This window comes from Anolis carolinensis, unplaced genomic scaffold (genome assembly GCF_035594765.1).
Source record: "Anolis carolinensis isolate JA03-04 unplaced genomic scaffold, rAnoCar3.1.pri scaffold_10, whole genome shotgun sequence".
NCBI lineage: Eukaryota > Metazoa > Chordata > Lepidosauria > Squamata > Dactyloidae > Anolis > Anolis carolinensis.
The window spans coordinates 24,942,975-24,968,007 of NW_026943821.1; the positions used below are offsets into that span (position 1 = coordinate 24,942,975).

The following is a 25,033-nucleotide window of genomic DNA, read 5'->3' on the forward strand; positions in this document are numbered from 1 at the left end:
TGTAAATGCTACTACTGGTGCATGTCATTGTTTGTTGATGTATTGTACATTGTTATTGTTTTGTATTTAATATTACTGTGAGCCGCTCCGAGTCCTCTTCGGGGGAGATGGAGGCGGGATACAAATAAACGTATTATTATTATTATTTTATTATGACACAGCAAACAAGATAGATATGCTGGATTTCGTATACAAAAAGTAACAAGTTGGACACTTCCCAAGTGTCTAGGACTGTGTGATATATTTTCGAATGATGCGCGCAGATCCCAGTAGGGTGGCCTTTTGCAGTTGGCAGATCGTAATTTTGTCAATGTCTATTGTTTCCAAATGCCGGCTGAGATCTTTTGGCACGGCACCCAATGTGCCGACCACCACCGGGACCACCTGCACTGGTTTCTGCCAGAGTCTTTGAAGTTCAATCTTGAGGTCCTGATAGCGGCTGAGTTTTTCCTGTTGTTGTTGTTATTATTATTATTATTATTATTATTATTATTATTATTGTTATTATTATTATCACCATCATTATAATTGTTATTATTAATTATCTGCCTTGATATTCTAGGTTATATGGCTGTGTGGAAGCACCCTCAGGGCGCTTCCACACAGCCATATAACCCAGAATATCAAGGCAGATAATTAATATCTGCCTTGATCTGGGTTATCTGAGTCCACACTGCCTTATATCCCAGTTCAATGTTTGGTACTAAATTCTCAAATATAGTAATTCTTACATAACATTACCATGTATTGAACTGCTTTTTCTGTGGATTTGTTGTAACACATGATGTTTTCGTGCTTAATTTGTAAAATCATAACCTAATTTGATTTTTAATAGGCTTTTCCGTAATCCCTCCTTATTATCCAACATTTTCACTTATCCAATGCTTTTATTTTTCAGTGATTGGTTTGGGGGGGGGGGAGATGCCAAAATTCTGTTCGCCTACACTTGAAAATTACCTAGGGCCGACTCTGGCTTCAAGGCTCAAAAAATGCGAGGAGCACAGAGAGGAGTCAAGTCTCTGAAATGCCCAAGGAGGCAGAGAGTCAGTGCAGAGCTTTCCAAACATTTGATGTTGTCGACACACTTTTTAGACATACATCATTCCGCAACACGGTAATTTGGTTTTACAGTAGAGTCTCACTTATCCAAGCTTCGCTTATCCAAGCTTCTGGATTATCCAAGCCATTTTTGTAGTCAATGTTTTCAATATATCATGATATTTTGATGCTAAATTCGTAAATATGGTAATTACAACATAACATTGCTGTGTATCGAACTACTTTTTCTGTCAAATTTGTTGTATAACATGATGTTTTGGTGCTTCATTTGTAAAATCATAACCTAATTTGATGTTTAATAGGCTTTTCCTTAATCCTTATTATCCAAGATATTTGCTTATCCAAGCTTCTGCCGGCCCGTTTAGCTTGGATAAGTGAGACTGTATTGTACATCATTCCGCAACATGGTAATTCGGTTTTATTAGCAAACTGGAACAACGGCTTCATACCGGATTGTGATTGTACGGAGAATAACACAAAAGCTAGCGAAAACATATCCTGCAAGAGTTTTTGCTCTTCTCGAAGGCTCTGAGCATGAAGAAACTATTTCTTCCCATTGTTTTTCCTCCCTGGAGCAGCTCTAAGCAGACAGATGGTTCACAGATGCCACTATGGATGGTTTTGCATTAACTCTAACTAACCACTGTGGAAAGTCTTGCAAACTCTGAAAGGGTGAGTGAGAGGAAGGGGGATTCTATAGATTTGGCCAGATAATAAAACTGGCTGGATGGGATAAATGCATTTATCTTCAGAGGGGAGGGAAAAGAGAAGGGAAGATTCTGGGAAGAAATTAAAACCATTCTTGTCTGCCGTTCACCCAGCCTTATCCGCCGCCGCCGCCATAGTGAAAACAACTTCCAGCAAATGTGTGACCTGACATGCACTGGAAACACATGAGTTTTAATCAACGCGAACATTATGCTCTGCCTCGACGACGTCAAAGTGGCTTTCTTTGCTCTGGGGAATTCAGTGACATCACCCTTATTCTTCACAAAAGGTTCCCATATTTCTTAAAGTGTGTTGAGAAAAGCTGGCTCTTTGGTGAAAGTGAAGAGAGTTCAGGAAATCGATCAAGCTGAGATGCAGTTGAGGTTCCTCTGGTGAGAAGGTGCTTCGGGCTGGAGTCATTTCATTATTTCAACAGAAAGGCTTCTGCTCAGAGCGGGATTGCACATGTGAGATGCAGAAGGACCCACATTCAATCCTCAAAATCTCCCATTCAAAGAATCAGAGTTGGAAGGGGGCTCATAACCCATTAAGTTTAACATTGCTCAGTTTAGGATCTCCTAAGGCAACGATGGGCAACCTTTTGCGCTTGGTGTGTCGAAATTCACCAAAAAACCTAGCATGACTTGGGTGGTGTATCACTTTGAGAAAAAAAACCCATAATTTCACAATATATATAGTTGAAATAACAAAAATATATAATTGTAATATATAACTGTATTTAATAAATCAAAAACTATTTACTACAATTATTTCCATGTACAATATTTGATAGTACCTCTTGCAGTTTCCACGCTGATTTCTCTCTATTGTAGTTTCAATGTAGTCATGAATAATGAATAATATAATAGTAATATAATAGTAATAATATAATAATATACTACAATAATAATAGAATAATAATATTGCTGTGGCTTGTCTGGTGGTGTTGGTGAGAAATTGTTGAGGTAGTGGTGGTATTGAATGTCTGTTGTATGGTTGTCTTTATGTTTAGTATGCACACTGAAGTGGATTATATGGCAGCGTGGAGTCAAGATAATCCAGTTCAAAGCAGATAATATAAGATTCTAAATGGGTTATATAGCTGTGTGGAAGGGCCTTGAGTCTACACTGCCATATAATCCAGTTAAAATCTGATAATCTGTGGAAGAGGCCTAAGTGAGGCCTAAGTCTGCCTGTCCGCTGGGCTGAGTGGGTTGCTAGGAGACCAAGTGGGCGGAGCTTAGCCTTCTAACTGGCAGCAACTGGATAAAAACTATTATTCCTCTCCCTGTAATTAGCACTTTATTTTTCTTTCCTTTTTGTTGTATCAACCTAGAGCCGTGAATGATGGGTTGTGTTGTCAAATTTCAAGGTTGGGGGGCCTGTAGATTTGTTGTTTTGTTCGCTGCCCTGATGCCATCACTCTTTTATATATATATATATATATATATATATATATATATATATATATATATATATGCATGCAATGTGCATAATTCCCATGGAATAAACAATAAAACCACTGGACCAAATCACACCAAATTTGGCCACAAAAGTCATCCAATCAATCTGCATGTGGCAGCATGTCAGCAAAAATGGCTAGGCGTGTCAGTGCTGACACGCGTGTCATAGGTTGGCCATCATTGTCCTCAGGCATCTCCAGCAATGAGCAATGGACTATCACAGCGTTCTCTCCTGGGTTCAAGACTATTCAGCCTTTTGATCAGTGACTTCAATGATGGAATAGAGCAGTGATTCTCAACCTTCGGGTCTCCAGATGTTTTGGCTTTCAACTTCCAGAAGCTTTGTTCAGAGTCGTTAGCTGCCCCTGATTGATTCCTGTCTGGAACTCCTCTGTTTTCAGAGTGTTGCTTCTTATTTACTGTTCTGATTTTGGAGGGTTTTTTTAATACTGGTAGTCAGATTTTGTTCATTTCCATGGTTTCAAATCTGGCTACCAGCATTTAAAAAACTCCAAAATCATAACAGTAAATAAGGAGCAGCACTCTGAAAACAGAAGAATTCCAGACAGGAATCAATCAGGGGCAGCTAACGACTCTGAACAAAGGATTCTCCCAGGCCAGGATGTGAAGCTGGAAAGGCCATTTAATGCTAACAAGGGTGATTAATTACAACATTCACACTGGCCTCCAACTGACAGTTCTTCTCTCATCCTGGACTTTCCACAGATACAGTAGAGTCTCACTTATCCAACATTCTGGATTATCCAACACATTTTTGGAGTCAATGTTTTCAATACATTGTGATATTTTGGTGCTAAATTCATAAATACAGTAATTACTACATAGCATTACTGCGTATTGAACGACTTTTTCTATCAAATTTGTTGTATAACATGATGTTTTGGTGCTCAATTGGTAAAATCATAACCTAATAGGCTTTTCCTTAATCCCTCCTTGTTATCCAACATATTCGCTTATCCAACGTTCTGCCGGCCCGTTTACGTTGGATAAGTGAGACTCTACTGTACAGTAGAGTCTCACTTATCCAAGCTAAACGGGCCAGCAGAAGCTTGGATAAGCGAATATGTTGGATAATAAGGAGGGATTAAGGAGAAGCCTATTAAACATCAAATTAGGTTATGATTTTACAAATTAAGCACCAAAACATCATGTTAGACAACAAATTTGACAGAAAAAGTAGTTCAATACGCAGCAATGTTATGTTGTAATTACTGTATTTACGAATTTAGCACCAAAATATCACGATATATTTGCAAACATTGACTACAAAAATGGCTTGGATAATCCAGAAGCTTGGATAAGCGAGGCTTGGATAAGTGAGACTCTACTGTATATACAAACCTTCCTTACTTAGTTTCTCCATACCTCACAACCTCTGAGGATGCCTGCCATAGATGTGGGCAAAACGTCAGGAGAGAAAGCTTCTGGAACATGGCCATACAGCCCGGAATACATGCAACAACCCTGTGATCCCGGCCATGAAAGCCTTCGACAACAGATCTCCCCAATGTTTTCCTGTTTTTGCATTTTCTGAAAATGAATCACAGCAAGTCTGGGTCCCGTGGGCTTGTTCCTCCCTCCTCAAAAGAGGTCATGTAGACAAGTCTGGGAAGCTTCACTTGAAGTTAGCCTTAAGTGCAGCTTGTTGTGTTGTCTCAGCCCTCAACCCACCCAGCAACGATTGCTAATCTCATTATCCTCGAGCAAGCGGATGGTATGGTTTATCACGACGCCTAAACATGGCCAGAGCCTCTTCTTACTCAGAGGCTTGGGTTTCTTCCTCTTCCATCTTCTGTCTCGATTCCGACAAGGCACACGCAGCACAAGGGAAGCTCAGAAATGTTTTCTAAGTGTCTTGTGGTGGAAACAGTCTAAACCAGCTCTCGCAAGGACCACAAGATGCCTGTGGTTTGGGGGGGAATATATCACCCTCATTCCAGCCGGATTGGTCATGGGTTGCTCAGATGGCTGGAGACGAGTCCTATGGAAACATGGAGATCGAACGAAGATCGTTGAATTCTTTTGCCTGTTCAAAATGTCCAGATCTATGGGCGAAGGTTGTGGTGTCTCTTCGTCTTGTAGCATTCTTGGGATGCAGTGGGCATAAAATAAAATGGACATATGAGGATCATAATACAAGCCTACTATGCAGGATTTGTTAAAATTACTGTATATACTGGAGTATAAGCCAACCCGAATATAAGCCAAGGCACCTAATTTTACCACAAAAAAACTGGGAAAACACTGACTCCAGTATAAGCTAAGATACCAATAAAATTACCGTATACACTCGAGTATAAGCCAACCCGAATATAAGCCAAGGCACCTAATTTTACCACAAAAAAACTGGGAAAACATTGACTCCAGTATAAGTCGAGATACCAATAAAATTACTGTATATACTTGAGTATAAGCCAACCCGAATATAAGCCGAGGCACCTAATTTTACCACAAAAAAACTGGGAAAACATTGACTCCAGTATAAGCCGAGATACCAATAAAATTACTGTTTATACTGGAGTATAAGCCAACCCGAATATAAGCCGAGGCACCTAATTTTACCACAAAAAAACTGGGAAAACATTGACTCCAGTATAAGCCGAGATACCAATAAAATTACTGTTTATACTGGAGTATAAGCCAACCCGAATATAAGCCGAGGCACCTAATTTTACCACAAAAAAACTGGGAAAACATTGACTCCAGTATAAGTCGAGATACCAATAAAATTACTGTTTATACTGGAGTATAAGCCAACCCAAATATAAGCCGAGGCACCTAATTTTACCACAAAAAACTGGGAAAACATTGACTCCAGTATAAGCCGAGATACCAATAAAAGTACTGTATATACTTGAGTATAAGCCGACCCGAATATAAGCCGAGGCACCTAATTTTACCACAAAAAAACTGGGAAAACACTGACTCCAGTATAAGCCAAGATACCAATAAAATTACCATATACACCCGAGTATAAGCCAACCCGAATATAAGCCGAGGCACCTAATTTTACCACAAAAAAACTGGGAAAACATTGACTCCAGTATAAGCCGAGATACCAATAAAATTACTGTATATACTTGAGTATAAGCCAACCCGAATATAAGCCGAGGCACCTAATTTTACCACAAAAAACTGGGAAAACATTGACTCCAGTATAAGCCGAGGGTGGGAAATTTCAGAAATAAAAACAGACACCAATAAAATTACATTAATTGAGGCATCAGTACTTTAAATGTTTTTGAATCTTTACATCAAACTATAATTTAAGATATGACTGTTCAACTCTGATTAAATCATTATTTTCATCTTCTTCAAAGTAAATGTCAGCTTATACTCGAGTATATACAGTATGTCATCATTGCTCAGTTTTGACAATTAATGTCATGAGTAGGTTGGTTTGTACTGTTTGTTAACAGATAAAGAACTATCTGCAAGGCAGTGAGACTTTTGTTTGAAGCCTACGGTTTAGACCGCTTTGAAACTTGACACTTTTGCAGGTTTCAAAAATAGCTGAGGACAAAGGAGTATTGGAAGGAGGAGAGAGAAAATGGGGCGTGTTGTTAGCAACGGAAAAAATGGGATGGCAAAGGATTCAGCGGAAAAGTTGGAGAGTTTGTGTTAATGTGGGATTTGTGTATTGGTAGTATTTAAATGAAATTGGTGTCTAGCATGTATTGCATCATCCAGGAAATGCTATAGTGTGTAAAGAGTTAATTTGGTAAGAAGCTGTATTGACCTTGGATAGGTGGCTGGAGCCAGAGAGGAGTGTCCAGACTACAAGTGTGTTTGTATATAGCTGATTGCATCAGATGAGATCTGTTTCTGCCTGCTGAGAAGATCTGTGCTGTTTGACTAGAGCGAAAGTCTTATGTCCATTGTCTGCAAGTCTGTTTGTTTGTCAAGTAAAACTTTGTAAATATTTTTTACTTCGTCTGTGACGTTCCTTCGTTCTGCGCTCAACTGCACAGCTTGCAAAGAGTGAACCTGGAAATGCAAAGGTCGTGTTGTGCAGAAGTCAGATCACATTCCATTAACACCAGTGGAGACACTTTGGATTGGACCGATAGTAGAAATGTTGTGCAATACACAGAGTTGAAAGAAAAAGAGGAGTTTGGTTTTCCTTTGGAAGTTTTGTTCCTCGCGAATATTGACACAGAAGTAAACGCAGGACACATTCTTGAATTTGGCGGAGTTGAACGGGATGGGAAGGTCTGGAAGTCCGTAAGCCGAGTGCTAGACAAAACACACACATTTTGTTAGCGGCCGCAGGTGACAGCGCAACAAGGCTACCACGCTCGAGGCTGTTTTTGTCAGAGCACGCGGTTTGGATAAACACACATGCAGCGGAAGATCAACGAAGAATCACTGGCACCAATAAAGAGGCTGAAGCCTGTTTGGCTATCTACAAAAGATTTACTAACAAACGGAAAACTCTCAAGACGATAAATACAGACAGAATGCAGAGAGCAGAGGGCAGAGAGCAGAGAGATAACACAGGGAGCTATTTATAATCACCTCTGCTGTCTGATGCAATACACAGTTAACTCTACACACTAGCATAGTGGACAGCAGACAGAGCATGATGCAATCTCCAGCTCACATTGCAACACTATAACTCAATTACATTTAAACAACTCTATATACAATCATTCCCACTTCAACAGTTTTCTCCGCCTTGTTCCAAACCTACGGTTTAAAGCAACACGGGCATCGTAATGGGTTAAGTCAAGGAATCGCTGCATAGTTCTGGTTTGGCCTCCTCCTGTCCTTTCCAGGTGCATTTTTCCAGCACGCTTTGATACCGTATATTTTATAAATAAACCTAATTGTGTTGATCCCCGGATCTCATTAGGATGCGCCGCCTGTGTTTCTGGGCCAGGGACTTTTGTTTTTGGAGTGGGTGTTAAGGACACATTCCTTCAAACGTTATGCTTGGGACGTGCAGCGCAAAACGCTCTCGCCGCTTCCAGGCTGAAAATGGAGGAGTTACAATAGCAAGGAAGGCAGAAGCGGAAAATAAAGACGCGAGGCCGGGCTGGAGCGAGGCCACACGGGCTCAGATTAACAAGGAGTCAGAAAGATCTCCAAACAAGGTTTCGTTGGGCCGGGAGCCACCGTGGAAACAGACCCTGCGGGCGAGCCGAGCTGGCATTCAAGGTGCAACCACAACATGTGAGAACGGCACAGGCTACACTCCATATTTCGGAGTCTAACCTGCTGCAATACATTCATTTTGAGGGTTATAAAAACAAAGAGGAGCCCAGCACCATTCTGTTGGATTCTGTGGGACGGAGAAGCAACACTGATTCTCACGGCGGGCAAAAGCACAACCTACAACCTGTCAGGGATCCTGTTGTGTTGTTACAGGTTGTGGGACTCCAAAATACCATATATACTTGAGTATAAACCAATCCGAATATAAGCCAAGGTACCTAATTTTACCACAAAAAACTGGGAAAACATTGACTCCAGTATAAGCCGAGATACCAATAAAATTACCATATATACTCAAGTATAAGCTTACCCAATTATAAGCCGAAGTACCTAACTTTGCCAGAAAAACTGGGAAAACACTGACTCCAGTATAAGCTGAGATGCCAATAAAATTACCGTATATACTCAAGTATAAGCTTACCCGATTATAAGCCGAGGTACCTAACTTTACCACAAAAAACTGGGAAAACATTGACGCCAGTATAAGCCAAGATACCAATAAAATTACCATATATACTCAAGTATAAGCTGACCCGATTATAAGCCGAGGCACCTAATTTTACCACAAAAAAACTGGGAAAACATTGACTCCAGTATAAGCCGAGATACCAATAAAATTACCGTATATACTCGAGTATAAGCCAACCCGAATATAAGCCGAGGCACCTAATTTTACCACAAAAAAACTGGGAAAACATTGACTCCAGTATAAGCCGAGATGCCAATAAATTACCGTATATACCCGAGTATAAGCCAACCCGAATATAAGCCAAGGTACCTGATTTTACCACAAAAAAAATGGGAAAACATTGACTCCAGTATAAGCCGAGATACCAATAAAATTACCGTATATACTCAAGTATAAGCCAACCCGAATATAAGCCAAGGTACCTAATTTTACCACAAAAAAACTGGGAAAACATTGACTCCAGTATAAGCCGAGATACCAATAAAATTACGATATATACTCAAGTATAAGCTGACCCGATTATAAGACGAGGCACCTAATTTTACCAAAAAAAAAAACTGGGAAAGCATTGACTCTAGTACAGTAGAGTCTCACTTATCCAAGTTAAACGGGCCGGCAGAAGCTTGGATAAGCGAATATCTTGGATAATAAGGAGGGATTAAGGAAAAGCCTATTGAACATCAAATTAGGTTATGATTTTACAAATTAAGCACCAAAACATCATGTTATGCAACAAATTTGACAGAAAAAGTAGTTCAATACGCAGTAATGCTATGTAGTAATTACTGTATTTACGAATTTAGCACCAAAATATCACGATATATTGAAAACATTACTAAAAAAATGGCTTGGATAATACAGAAACTTGGATAAGCGAAGCTCGGATAAGTGAGATTCTACTGTATAAACCGAGATACCAGTACAATTACAGTACAGTCTCACTTATCCAACGTTCTGGATTATCCAACGCATTTTTGTAGTCAATGTTTTCAATACATCGTGATATTTTGGTGCTAAATTCGTAAATACAATAATTATTACATCGCATTACTGCATTACTGTGGCCGGAATCATGCATACCCTCAGGAAGCTGGAAGCTGGAGAAGGTTTAAATTGCCTCTGTGTCTGTCTCTGTTTCTGTTCTATGTTATATGGCATTGAATCCTTGCCTTATATGTGTACAATGTGATCCGCCCTGAGTCCCCTTCGGGGTGAGAAAGAAGGACGGAATATAAATACAGTGGAGTCTCACTTATCCAACACTCACTTATCCAACGTTCTGGATTATCCAACGCATTTTTGTAGTCAATGTTTTCAATATATCATGATATTTTGGTGCTAAATTCGTAAATACAGTAATTACTACATAACATTAATGTGTAATGAACTACTTTTTCTGTCAAATTTGTTGTATAACATGATGTTTTGGTGCTTAATTTGTAAAATCATAACCTATTTTGATGTTTAATAGGCTTTTTCTTAATCTCTCCTTATTATCCAACATATTCACTTACAGACTCTACTGTACTGCAAATAAATAAAGGGAATTTGAATCCAACAACGACTTCAAGACCTGATAGAGGACGATAGTGAATAGTCCCAAATTGGACTCTGTCCAAGTCCTGCTCACCAACACTTTCTGTGTTTTCCATCCCCAATGGAACAAATGACGATACTGGTTTCGATGACCTTGTTCCCCTTTTCTGGCCCATTTGTGGATCAAAGGCCAGGGTCCAAATGACAGCGGCATCCACCCAGGCCTCCTCGCACGCCGTCTCAGACCCAAACCCCACGGCCTGAGACACGGAGCCGGCCAACGGAGATGTACTGAATTGTTGTGGTTAGTAAAGAGGCCTTCTGTCGGCAGACTGCGCTGCGCATGGCCATAAATAGCTGAGCTTGCAATGCCATCTCCAGCGAGCGGGGAGGAAGCCAGGGGCTCGCATCCCATTGCATTGGGTTGGATGGGGAAAGCAGTTGCTAGAAGTTGCAGTTCGAGATTTCAGAGTTTCTCTTTAAAGTGGTATTTATAAAAGGGAACCGGGCTGCTGATCTGTTGTGAGTGTCCGGTCAAATTCCAATGCAATGCCAAGCTTCAAATGTAATGTGTAGTGTCCGTGATTAACCTTCTCTGCATATTGGGCAAGGAAATATTGGCTGGAATCTGGGCCGGCCCAAGGTAATTTTCAAGTACAGTAGAGTCTCATTTATCCAAGCTAAACGGGCCGGCAGAACGTTGGATAAGCGAATATGTTGGATAATAAGGCTGTGGCTCAGGCTGGTGAGCAGCCAGCTGCAACAAATCACTCTGACCAAGAGGTCATGAGTTCGAGGCCAGCTTGGAGCCCGTGTTTGTCTCTGTCTTTGTTCTATGTTAAGGCATTGAATGTTTGCCTTATATGTGTCATGTGATCCGCCCTGAGTCCCCTTCGGGGTGAGAAAGAAGGGCGGAATGTAAATACTGTAAATAAATAAATAATAAGGAGACCGTTAATAGCCCTAGCTCACGGCCCACCTAAGCAGCTCGATAAACAGTTGCATCTGTTGAGTAGAAAATTTTAGATACCGCTTTATTCGGGGACGCTAATAAAAACAGCCAGCAGTGTGCAAAAAGGAATGAGGAAGTACTGCCATCAAGGACTCAGTATCACAAGTGGACGATGAAGCGGCAGCTCCCCCTGTGGCCGGAATCAAGCATACCCTCATGAAGCCGGAAGCTGGAAAATGTTAAATTGCCTCTGTGCCTGTCTATATGTTTGTATGTCTAATAATGGCATTGAATGTTTGCCATGTATATGTGCATTGTAATCCGCCCTGAGTCTCCTTTGGGGTGAGAAGGGCGGAATATAAATACTGTAAATAAATAAATAAATAAATAAATAAATAAATAAATAAATAAATAAATAAATAATAAATTAAGGAAAAGCCTATTAAACATTAAATTAGGTTATGATTTGACAAATTAAGCACCAAAGCATCACATTATACAACAAATTTGACATAAAAAGTAGTTCAATACGCAGTAATGTTATGTTGTAATTACTGTATTTACGAATTTAGCACCAAAATATCACGATATATTGAAAACATTGACTACAAAAATGGCTTGGATAATCCAGAAACTTGGATAAGCGAAGCTTGGATAAGTGAGACTCTACTGTAGTTCAATACGCAGTAATGTTATGTTGTAATTACTGTATTTACGAATTTAGCACCAAAATATCATGATATATTGAAAACATTGACTACAAAAATGGCTTGGATAATCCAGAGGCTTGGATAAGCGAGGCTTGGATAAGTGAGACTCTACTGTAGTTCAATACGCAGTAATTTTATGTTGTAATTACTGTATTTACAAATTTAGCACCAAAATCTCACGATATATTGAAAACATTGACTACAAAAATGGCTTGGATAATCCAGAAACTTGGATAAGCGAGGCTTGGATAAGTGAGACTCTACTGTATAGGCGAACAGAATTTTGTCGACACCGCCCCCCCCCCCCCAAAACCAATCACTGAAAAATAAAGCGTTGGATAAGCGAAAATGTTGGATAATAAGGAGGAATTAAGGAAAAGCCTAAATAAAGATCAACACTCTGAAAACAGGGGAAATCCAGACAGGAAACAATCAGGGCCAGCTAACACCTCCCAACCAAGGATGCCCGCAGGGAAAAAGCAGCCAGGCAGCCATGGCAAACATTAGACATACGACATATAGACAGACACAGAGGCAATTTAACATTGTCCAGCTTCCAGCTTCATGAGGGTATGCTTGATTCCGGCCACAGTATTTGGTGGACTCCCACCAAATACTAACCGGTGCTAGCCCTGCTTAGCTTCCAAAATCAGACTGGATCTGATGCGTTTTGGGTATTTGAGCCCCATAATTACCTCTGTCACATAGTTGTGTGTTTGTCGTATTGCCAAAACAAGGACATTGCTGAAGCTATGGAGGCCCCTTCACCTTAGATCAGGGGTCCCCAAACTAAGGCCCGGGGGCCGGATGCGGCCCTCCAAGGTCATTTACCTGGCCCCGCCCTTAGTTTTATAATATAATATTTTTATATCATTTTAAATAATATAATATATTGTATATACATATAATATTGATAATAATATAATGTTATACAATATAATACTAATAATAATACTATAATAATATTAATTCTATATTACATATAATATTACAGTATAGTGGTATAGTTCAATAAAGTAATATATAATGTTAATATTCTACTATGCTAATAATATAATATATTGTATGTACAGCTGCTCTGAGTCCCATTTGGGGTGAGAAGGGCGGGATATAAATGTAATAAATAAATGTAGTAAATGAATAAATAAATAATTTTAGACTTAGGCTCGCCCAAAGTCTGAAATGACTTGAAGGCACATAACAACAACAACAACAACAATCCTAATTAACTTGACTATCTCATTGGCCAGAAGTAGGCCCACATTTCCCATTGAAATCCTGATAGGTTTATGTTGGTTAAAATTGTTTTCATTTTTAAATATTGTATTGTTCTTTCGTTGTTGTTGTTGTTTTGCACTACAAATAAGACATGTGCAGTGTGCATAGGAATTTGTCCGTTTTTTTTTCAAATGATAATTCGGCCTCTCAACAGTCTGAAGGATTGTGGACCGTCCCTCGGCTTAAAAAGTTTGAGGACCCCCGCCTTAAAGATATAGGGAGGCCAGGAGGACAAAGTGGATCCTATTCTTGTTTTTTCCTTGATCGTTGGCTTGTTTGTATTTTTCGTCATAATCCACAGAGCTAAACAGGCTTATTAAATGTCTCTGCTGCCTCCCCAATGGGCTAGGCCGGGTTACAACACAAATAAGCTCCCATTTTATACAATATAATTATAAAGCTTGAAAACATCACGAAACCAGGAAATATCATAAAGCCCACCATAGATCATAAAGAAATGACCTTCAATCTAACCGCAATTGAAATTAATCAACGCAGGGTTTAGAGAAAGAGGCTTAAGCAAAATAGCGGAGTTGGATCAGGAGTCCCGGCTTCTGTGTTGTGACCCAAATAGCAGACCACCCACCCGGCGGAGATTTTGGCCAGCCCTTTGCACACTTCGGAGAGTGTATTACAAAGCTGCACAACACGGCATTTGCATTTCCAGGTTCACTCTTTGGACAATGATTTGCAAGCTGTGCAGAGAAATCGGTGAAACAGAACATATGGAATACGAGGAAGCTGCCTTAGACCACGTGAATCTGCAAACATCATTTGTTCAGAGTTGTTAGCTGCCCCTGAATTGATTCATGTCTGGAACTCCTCAGTTTTCAGAGTGTTGCTTCTTATTTACTGTTCTGATTTTGGAGTTTTTTAAATACTGGTAGCCAGATTTTGTTCATTTTCATGGTTTTCCCCAGGCAGGATGAAGCCAGGAGATGAAGCTATTCAATGCTAATTAAGGTGATTAACTACAACATTCACACTGGCCTCCAACTGACAAAGAGTTCTTCTCTCACCCTGGACTTTCCACAGATATATACAAAACTTCCTTTCTTAGTTTTCCCATATACAGTAGAGTCTCACTTATCCAACACTCGCTTATCCAACGTTCTGGATTATCCAACGCATTTTTGTAGTCAATGTTTTCAATACATCGTGATATTTTGGTGCTAAATTCGTAAATACAGTAATTACTACATAGCATTACTGCGTATTGAACTACTTTTTCTGTCCAATTTGTTGTTTAACATGATGTTTTGGTGCGTAATTTGTAAAATCATAACCTAATTTGATGTTTAATAGGCTTTTCCTTAATCCCTCCTTATTATCCAACATATTCGCTTATCCAACATTCTGCCAGCCCGTTTATGTTGGATAAGTGAGACTCTACTGTACCTCACCACCTCTGAGGGTGCCTGCCATAGATGTGGGCAAAACGTCAGGAGAGAATGCTTCTGGAACATTGCCAGGCAGCCCGGAAAACAGACAACAACCCTGTGATCCCGGCCATGAAAGCCTTTGACAACACGATGCCCAGATGTTTTACCATCCTGTGGGGGGGCTTCTCTCATGTCCCCGCATGGGAAGCTGGAGCTGACAGACGGGAGCTCACCCCTCTCCCCGGATTCGAACCGTAGACCTTTCAGTCAGCAGTCCTGCCGGCACAAGAGTTTAACCCATTGCACCAATTATTTAATTTATATGATGCCTTTCTCCCAAAGCGGCTTCCAAAAGCAATAAGCTAAAACATGTATCATGCAAACTAAAAACAAATAATAATAATAATAAACAAGGGTTTAACCTATTGCGCCACAAGGGAAACCAATCATGAACTGGTGATCCAGTTTCAGTGGAGACCCCTTTTCCCCATGAGAATAATTCTTCCGTGTTTGAATTTCCCTTCCGAGAGGTAGATTTCTCCTTCGTGGTCTCGGTGCGATTTCACAGAGACCATAAAGGAGAAATCCACCTCTCTCCTTCCCTGTCTGCCCCAAGAAAGAGCTAGAGGAGCTTTAGCAGAACCAATTATCTTCTCCAACGTGGAGAGTGAGTTTGACGTTCAGAGCAGCTTAGCGTCGCACCGGCCTTTGATTTTTCTGCCTCTCATGGTCAATTAACCTTTCTGGAGTGATACCAGGCAACTCTTGTTGCTTTGCATTCCAAGTTTGTGCTCGAGATCTGGCAATGTTATGAAGTGCAGGAGTGGCTGCGACCAACCCAGTGGCGGCCGTGAAAGTGATTCAGAGCCATCGTGATACAAAAAGGCCAGCGTTTGCATTCCTTTATTGTAGAGAAGGGAATCCCGATCTCTCTCTCCCGTCCTAGTTCTCTTGGCAGGTATGAAAGCCTGCCATCTAGTGGCTCCGTGACCATGGATCCTTATTTCACCTTTGGATTTTCAAAACTGGGATTCAGATATAGCATATGCTCCGAAATCGGCCTGCATCTTAGACTTGATGCGGTCTTACCATCAACAAAATACGATATGTATATATAGTGAAATGTCTTTGAGATGGGACCCAAGTCTGAGTATGAAATTCGTATATGTATAGTGTGCATGGTCTGAAACGTAGTGCAATACTTTTAATAATTTTGAACTTGGAACAAATTGTGCATGGAACCATCAATAATAATAATAACAATAATAATAACAATAATAATAATAATAATAATAATAATAATAATAATAATAGACACTTGGAAAGTGTCCGATGTGTGATTCAATACAACAGCCAGCACAGTGTCTGCTGTGGACTCATCTTGTGCTAATAATAATAATAATAATAATAATAATAATAATAATAATAATAGACACTTGGAAAGTGTCCGATGTGTGATTCAATACAACAGCCAGCACAGTGTCTGCTGTGGACTCATCTTGTGCTAATAATAATAATAATAATAATAATAATAATAATAATAATAATAGACACTTGGAAAGTGTCCGATGTGTGATTCAATACAACAGCCAGCACAGTGTCTGCTGTGGACTCATCTTGTGCTAATAATAATAATAATAATAATAATAATAATAATAATAATAATAATAATAGACACTTGGGAAGTGTCCGATGTGTGATTCAATACAACAGCCAGCACAGTGTCTGCTGTGGACTCAACTTGTTGTTTCTAATATTATTATTATTATTATTAACAACAACAACAACAACAACAACAACAAGTGTCCGACGTGTGATCCAATACAACAGCCAGCAGAGTGTCTGCTGTGGACTCATCTTGTTGTGTTTCAAATAATAGTAATAATAATAATAATACTAATAATAATAACAACAACAACAAGTGTCTGACGTGTGATCCAATACAACGGCAACCAGAGTGTCTGCTGTGGACTCATCTTGTTGTGTTTCTAATAATAACAACAATGACAATTTTATTTTTGTACCCCGCCTCCATCTCCCCGAAGAGATTCGGAGCAGCTTACAAGGGGACAAGCCCAATCAACATAGTTAAAATATAAAATATGACATACAAAGTACCGCATATACTCGGGTATAAGCTGACCCGAATATAAGCAGAGACACCTAATTTTACCACAAAAACTGGGAAAACTTATTAACTCGAGTATAAGACGAGGGTGGGAAATGCAGCAGTTACGGGTCAATTTCAAAAATAAAAATAGATACAGTAGAGTCTCACTTATCCAAGCTAAACGGGCCGGCAGAAGATTGGATAAGCAAATGTCTTGGATAATAAGCAGGGATTAAGGAAAAGCCTATTACACATCAAATTAGGTTATGATTTTACAAATTAAGCACCAAAACATCATGCTATACAACAAATTTGACAGAAAAAGTAGTTCAATACGCAGCAATGTTATGTTGTAATTACTGTATTTATGAATTTAGCACCAAAATATCATGATATATTGAAAACATTGACTAAAAAACTGGCTTGGATTATCCAGAAGCTTGGATAAGCGAGGCTTGGATAAGTGAGACTCTACTGTATTAATAAAATTGCATTATTTGAGGCACCAGTAGGTTAAATGTTTTGGAATATTTATATAAAACTGTAATTTAAGATAATATTAAGACTTTAATAAGATCAGACTGTCCAACTCTGAATACCTATATACTCAAGTATAAGCCGACCTGAACATAAGCCGACCAGGACCCTCACTCGAGTATAAGCCGAAGGGAGCTTTTTCAGTCTTAAAAAAGGGCTGAAAAACTAGGCTTATACTCGAGTATATACAGCAGGGGTCCCCAAACTTTTTAAGCCGAGGGCCGGTCCACAATCCTTCAGACTGTTGAGGGGCCGGATTATCATTTGAAAAAAAAATTCCGATGCACACTGCACATGTCTTATTTGTAGTGCAAAAACAACAACAAGAACAATGAAAGAACATTACAATATTTTAAAATAAAAACAATTTTAACCAACATACATTTATCAGGATTTCAATGGGAAGTGTGGTCCTGCTTCTGGCCAATGAGATAGTCAAGTTAATTAGGGTTGTTGTTGTTGTTGTTGCTGTTGTTGTTGTGTGCCTTCAAGTCATTTCAGACTTTGGGTGAGCCTAAGTCTAAAATGTATTTATTTATTTACTGCATTTATTTACTACATTTGTATCACACCCTTCGCACCCCAAAGGGGACTCAGAGTGGCTTACAAATTATATGTACATACAATATATTATATTATTAGCATAGCACAATATTAGCATTATATATTACTTTATTGAACTATACCACTATACTGTAATATTATTAGTAATATTATATGTCATATAGAACATATAATTAATATTATTATATGGTATTATTATTAGTGTTATATTGTACTAGCTGTGCCCGGCCCCGCGTTGCTGTGGCGTTGTGTGGTGGTGTTGGTGAGAAATTGTTGAGGTAGTGGTTGTATTTAATGTCTGTTGTATGGCTGACTTTATGTTTAGTATGCACACTGAAGTGGATTATATGGCAGTGTGGAGTCAAGATAATCCAGTTCAAAGCAGATAATATAAGATTCTAAATTGGTTATATAGATGTGGAAGGGCCTTGAGTCTACACTGCCATATAATCCAGTGCAAATTAGATAATCTGTGGAAAAGACCTAAGTGAGGCCTAACTCTGCCTGTCCCCTGGGCTGAGTAGGTTGCTAGGAGACCAAGTGGGCGGAGCTTAGCCTTCCAACTGGCAGCAATTGGATAAAAACTATTATTCGTCTCCCTCTAATTAGGACTTTATTTTTCTTTTCTTTTTGTTGTATCAACCTAGAGCCGTGAATGATGGGTTGTGTTGTCAAATTTCGAGGTTGGGGCGCCTGTAGTTTTGTTGTTTTGTCCGCTGCCCTGATGCCATCACTCTTTTATATATATAGATTACATTATAATATTATTATCAATATTATATGTATATACACTATATTATATTATAAAACTGAGGGCGGGGGCCAGGTAAATGACCTCGGAGGGCCGCATCCAGCCCCCGGGCCTTAGTTTGGGGACCCCTGATATACAGTAACTCAGCCTCTATATCTGTGTATTAGTCCATCTGATGGGACGAGGCTCGTGCCATTGTAAAGCAGACTTCTTGAAACATTACAAGGGGCATTTTGGTTTGTTTGACATCCAGGTTTGCTTTTACCCATGTTTGCAAGGAAATGTGATTTCCAAAGGCCCTGTGTAAACAGTGATGTTTTGTAGCATGACACAGCTCCGCAAGGCCAAGAGCCCCTCAAAGGAGAGCGGAAAGGGAGAGGGGAAATGGGAGAGTGGGGGCCGCAATAACAAAGCATCTCTGCAGGGGAAAAAAAGTCTTCATAACAGGAAACGTCTCATAAAATACCTGTGGTTTGGCACGCATTGTTTGGCTGGCCCAAGTATGCACCTGGCAGCCGTACCCTCCTATTAATGCTGCTCGCTGTCTGGTATTTCAATGGGTCTCGAAATTACCGGGAGGAGTATGGGGATACTTGGGGATGGATCTCAGACAGGAGCAGGAAAATAATCAGAATCATGCTCATGAAGTTTCCAAAATGGAATTTTCAAGGCACGCGGCTGCTCGGTGCACCAGGTGGCATCTGCAGCTTGTCTTTGGCTTCATTTGGTTCCCATTTGTAAAGCCAAGGTGGACATTCGTTTCAAGATAACGGCGTAGGATAGTGATGGCCAACCTATGACACACGTGTCAGTACTGACACGACTAGCCATTTTTGCTGACACGCTGCCGCCTAACTCGGCCTGTCCCCTGGGCTGAGTGGGTTGCTAGGAGACCAAGTGGGCGGAGCTTGCACCAGGTGGCATCTGCAGCTTGTCTTTGGCTTCATTTGGTTCCCATTTGTAAAGCCAAGGTGGACATTCGTTTCAAGATAACGGCGTAGGATCTTGTGACACATTTAAAACCAACGTATTTTCTTTTAACACAAGCAGATTATAATCCTTTTCTTCATGTGCACAGAGTACAATATTAGGGCTTCGTATATGTGTATGTGTATGCATATCTTTTATATATATATATATATATATATATATATATATATATATATATATATATATATATGAGTGATGGCATCACAGCAGCGGACAAAACAACAAAAGTAAACACCCCACAACCTTGGAAATTGACAGTACAACCCCTCATCCATGCCTCTAGGTTGATACAACAAAAAGAAAAGAAAAATAAAGACCTAATTAGAGGGAGAAGAATAATTGTTTTTATCCAATTGCTGCCAGTTAGAAGGCTAAGCTCTGCTCACTTGGTCTCCTAGCAACCCAGGGGACCCTTTACCTTAACTACCATCAATTCCTCAATACTTTATTTCCCATACCACCATACTTTGCCACAGCAACGCGTGGCCGGGCACAGCTAGTATATATATAAAAGAGTGATGGAATCCTGGCGACCGCCAAAACAACAAAACTAAACACCCCACAACCTCGAAAATTAACAACACAACCCATCATCCATACCTCTAGGTTGATACAACAAAAAGAAAAGAAAAATAAAGTCCTAATTAGAGGGAGAGGAAAAACAATTATTGCTCTCCCTCTAATTAGGACTTTATTTTTCTTTTCTTTTTGTTGTATGAACGTAGAGGCATGGATGAGGGGTTTTGATGCCAAGTTTAGTGTTTCTGGGATGTGTCGTTTTGTTGTTTTGTCCTAGGCCGAAATTTCATTACCCTTTTATATATATAGATGTTTGCTGAGAACCAATACTCTTCGGAGAAGAAGGTTAAAACTATAACTCCCGAGGTTCCGTAGGCAAGATGTTCGACAGTGTGGATGCATCTTTAGTCTTCTTTTCATTTCTTGCCAGTTATATTATTGACATAGCTTGTAAAGGGTTGGCGTAAACATCCTGGCAATAAGTAAGGTAATTAACACGTGATAAACATCAGTTTCCTGTGAAGTCTGTTCAGCAGTTTATTAGCTCTGAAATAGTCAAGAAGAAAACTTGCAAAAAGCGAAATTTCTGAGTCTGGGCAAGAGTGAACCCATGTGTTATATCACAATTCCCTTCCCTTTGCTGGCTTTTCGGCTCTTCTTTCCTCCCTATAAACCCAGTTTTGCCTGGAGCGCTACAAAACATTGGCTCCTGCCTTGTTGCTTTCCCAATGGCTCCCATGCAAGAGCCAAGCCAACCAGATCAAAGCCGCGTCCTCGGCTCCTTGGCAAACGATGCAATTGATAAAAAACACAATTACGAGTTTACGTATGGTTTACAGAATGAACAAATAACCGAGCCTGAAGTGGTTACGGCAGGGGTCCCCAAACAAAGGCCCGGGGGCCGGATGCGGCCCTCCGAGGTCATTTACCTGGCCCCTGCCCTCAGTTTTATAATATAATATATTGTATATACATATAATATTGATAATAATATTATAATGTAATACAATATAACACTAATAATAATACCATATAATAATATTATATATTCTATATTACATATAACATTACTAATAATATTACAGTATAGTGATATAGTTCAATATAATGCTAATATTGTGCTATGCTAATAATATAATATATTGTATGTACATATAATTTGTAAGCCACTCTGAGTCCCCTTTGGGGTGAGAAGGGTGTGATACAAATGTAGTAAATAAATGCAGTAAATAATAAATAAATAAATAAATTTTAGACTTAGGCTCACCCAAAGTCTGAAATGACTTGAAGGCACACAACAACAACAACAACAACAACAACAACCCTAATTAACTTGACTATCTCATTGGCCAAAAGCAGGACCACATTTCCCATTGAAATCCTGATAAATGTATGTTGGTTAAAATTGTTTTTATTTTTAAATATTGTATTGTTCTTTCATTGTTCTTGTTCTTGTTGTTTTTGCACTAAAAATGAGACATGTGCAGTGTGCATCGGAATTTGTTTGTATTTTTTTTTCAAATGATAATCCGGCCCCTCAACAGTCTGAAGGATTGTGGACCGGCCCTCGGCTTAAAAAGTTTGGGGACCCCTGGTTTACAGAATGAACAAATAACCGAGCCTGAAGTGGTTACGGCAGGGGTCCCCAAACTAAGGCCCGGGGGCCGGATGCGGCCCTCCAAGGTCATTTACCTGGCCCCCGCCCTCAGTTTTATAATATAATATTTTATATCAGTTTTAATAATATAATATATTGTATATACATATAATATTGATAATAATCTTATTATTATCTTACAATATAATACTAATAATAATACCATATAATAATATTAATTATATGGTATATATTACATATTATATAATAGTATACTGGTATAGTTCAATATAGTAATATATAATGCTAATATTGTGTTATGCTGATAATATAATATATTGTATGTACATACAGCTGCTCTGAGTCCCCTTCAAGGTGAGAAGGGTGGGATATAAATGTAGTAAATAAATTCAGTAAATAAATAATTAATTTTAGACTTAGGCTCGGCCAAAGTTTGACATGACTTGAAGGCACACAACAACAACAACAACAATCCTAATTAACTTGACTATCTCAACTGGCCAGTAGCAGGCCCACACTTTTCACTAAAATCCTAATAGGTTTATGTTGGTTAAAATTGTTTTCATTTTTAAATATTGTATTCTTTCGTTGTTGTTGTTGCACTACAAATAAGACATGTGCAGTATGCATAGGAATTTGTTTGTATTTTTTTTTTCAAATGATAATTCGGCCCCTCAACAGCCTGAAGGATTGTGGACCGTCCCTCTGCTTAAAAAGTTTGGAGAGCCCTGGGTTACGGTTTCCGAGACATTTTTAAAAAGTTGCTCCGTAAAAGCACGACACCGAAAATCACGACATAAAAAGACGACACCGAAAACAAAAACAACAAGAAGACGTACTTCTTTTATGACAGCAATATGTTTACGAAGGATTCGCCAGCATGGTATTGTGGCTTGGGCGTTGGACTATAGCAGGTATAGGCAAACTTGGGCCTTCCAGGTGTTTTGGACTCCAACTCCCACCATTCCTAACAGCCGGTAGGCTGTTAGGAATGGTGGGAGTTGGAGTCCAAAACACCTGGAAGGCCCAGGTTTGCCCATGCCTGGACGACAGGTGAGCATCACAGGTCAGGAAAGATATGGACGAGATATGGAATTGCACTAATTACCATATATACTCGAGTATAAGCCGAGTTTTTCAGCCCTTTTTTTAGCACTGAAAATGTCCCCCTTGGCTTATATTCGGGTGAGGGTCCTGGTTGGCTTATATATGGGTCAGCTTATACTCGAGTATATATGGTATATTTATTATTTTTCTTGGATGGTAAAAACATCAAAACATCCCCTGGGCAACGTCCTTGCAGACGGTCAATTCTCTCACACCTAAACGACTTGCAGTTTCTCAAGTCGCTCCTGACATGAAAAAAAATATATTTTTCTCTATTATTATTGGTATTATTACACTTTATTATTTTGCTCTATTAATTATTATTTTTGAGTTTTAGAAAAGCCTTAAAAACATGGCTATGTGCCCAGGCTTTTAACGAATAAATGACAAAGACGACCCAGACGGTTATATGGATAAAGTAGGAGGATATTGGACGAACGGATTTTAAGCATATGTTTTATATTTTATATTTTATACTGTATTTGATTGGTTGTAATACATTTTTATATGTTGTTGTTTTTAATGATGTGTCGGCATCGAATTGTTGCCAATTGTACGCCGCCCTGAGTCCCTTCGGATGAGAAATATAGAAATATGGAAATAAAAAAATAAAAAAATAAATTATTATTACACTTATTATTTTGCTCTATTAATTATTATTACACTTAGTATTTTACTCTTTTCGTCATTATTACATTTATTATTTTACTCTATTATTATTGTTACTATTACATTTATTTTAGTCTATGTTTGATTATTAATACATTTATTATTTTACCCTGATATCATTATTGTTATTATATGTATTATTTTACTCTATTATGATTAAAAGGATACAAAGCACATTTACATCTAAGAAGAAGAGAATAATCAGAGTCGGACAGTCTCATCTTAAATTACAGTTTTATGTAAATATTCAAAAACATTTAAACTACCGATGCCTCAATTAATGTAATTTTGCTGGTATCTAAATAATAATGTAATTTTGCTGGTATCTAAATAATAATAATAATAACTTTATTTATGTCCCGCCACCATCTTCCCACGGGGACTCGGGGCGGCTTACAATGCTATTTTTATTTCTGTACCACTCTCGGCTTATACTGGAGTCAATGTTTTCCCAGTTTTTTGTGGCAAAATTAGATACCTCGGCTTACATTCGGGTCGGCTTATACTCGAGTATATACGGTATATAGTGTAGATACACCCAGAGTCTGCTGCCTATTATGACAATCACTTGAATCTCCCAAATTTGGTTTTACAACCTAATTTCTCCTTTGGATCCTTCTAGGACCATGACTCTGATCTTGGCCTCCTGCTCTTTAGCACAACGACAAAGAGGACATTAGAGATGCTGTGAACCTGGACTTCAGGCCTCTGCAAAACATCTGCACATGGTCTCGCCATACCAAGACTGCAGGTAAGACCTGATGCGTAGCTTGCCTTGGGGTGCGGGTTGGTCAACACAACAGTAGCACAATGACTGTTATGAAGTAGCAACGAAAATAATGTTATGGTTGGGGGTCACCACAACATGAGGAACGGTATTAAGGGGTCACATGAGGACTTGTTGTGAGGTCACCACAACATTGGGACCTGTTGTGGGTTCACCACAACATGAGGAATTGTATTAAGGGATCACATGAGGACCTGTTGTGGGGTCACCACAACATGAGGAACTGTATTAAAGGGTTCGCATGAGGAACTGTTGTGGAGTCATCACAACATGAGAACCTGTTGTGGGTTCACCACAACATGAGGAACGGTATTAAAGGGTCACATGAGGACCTGTTGTGAGGTCACCACAACATGAGGAACTGTATTAAAGGGTTCGCATAAGGAACTGTTGTGGAGTCACCACAACATGAGGACTTGTATTAAGGGGTCACATGAGGACCTGTTGTGAGGTCACCACAACATGAGGAACTGTATTAAAGGGGTCGCATAAGGAACTGTTGTGGAGTCACCACAACCTGAGCACCTGTTGTGGGGTCACCACAACATGAGGAATTGTATTAAGGGGTCACATGAGCACCTGTTGT

At 39.3% G+C, this 25,033-nt stretch overlaps 1 protein-coding gene across 2 annotated transcripts in view; it reads left to right on the forward strand.

Annotated features, from left to right (window-relative positions):
• The window catches only part of col8a2 (collagen type VIII alpha 2 chain), a 186,535-nt gene that overhangs the window by 135,287 nt on the left and 26,215 nt on the right, over positions 1–25,033 (forward strand). For both annotated transcript variants that reach the window (XM_062962289.1, XM_062962290.1), the window contains one exon: positions 24,283–24,411. The gene's annotated coding sequence lies outside the window, so the exon portion shown is untranslated. The remainder of the gene's footprint in view (positions 1–24,282; positions 24,412–25,033) is intronic.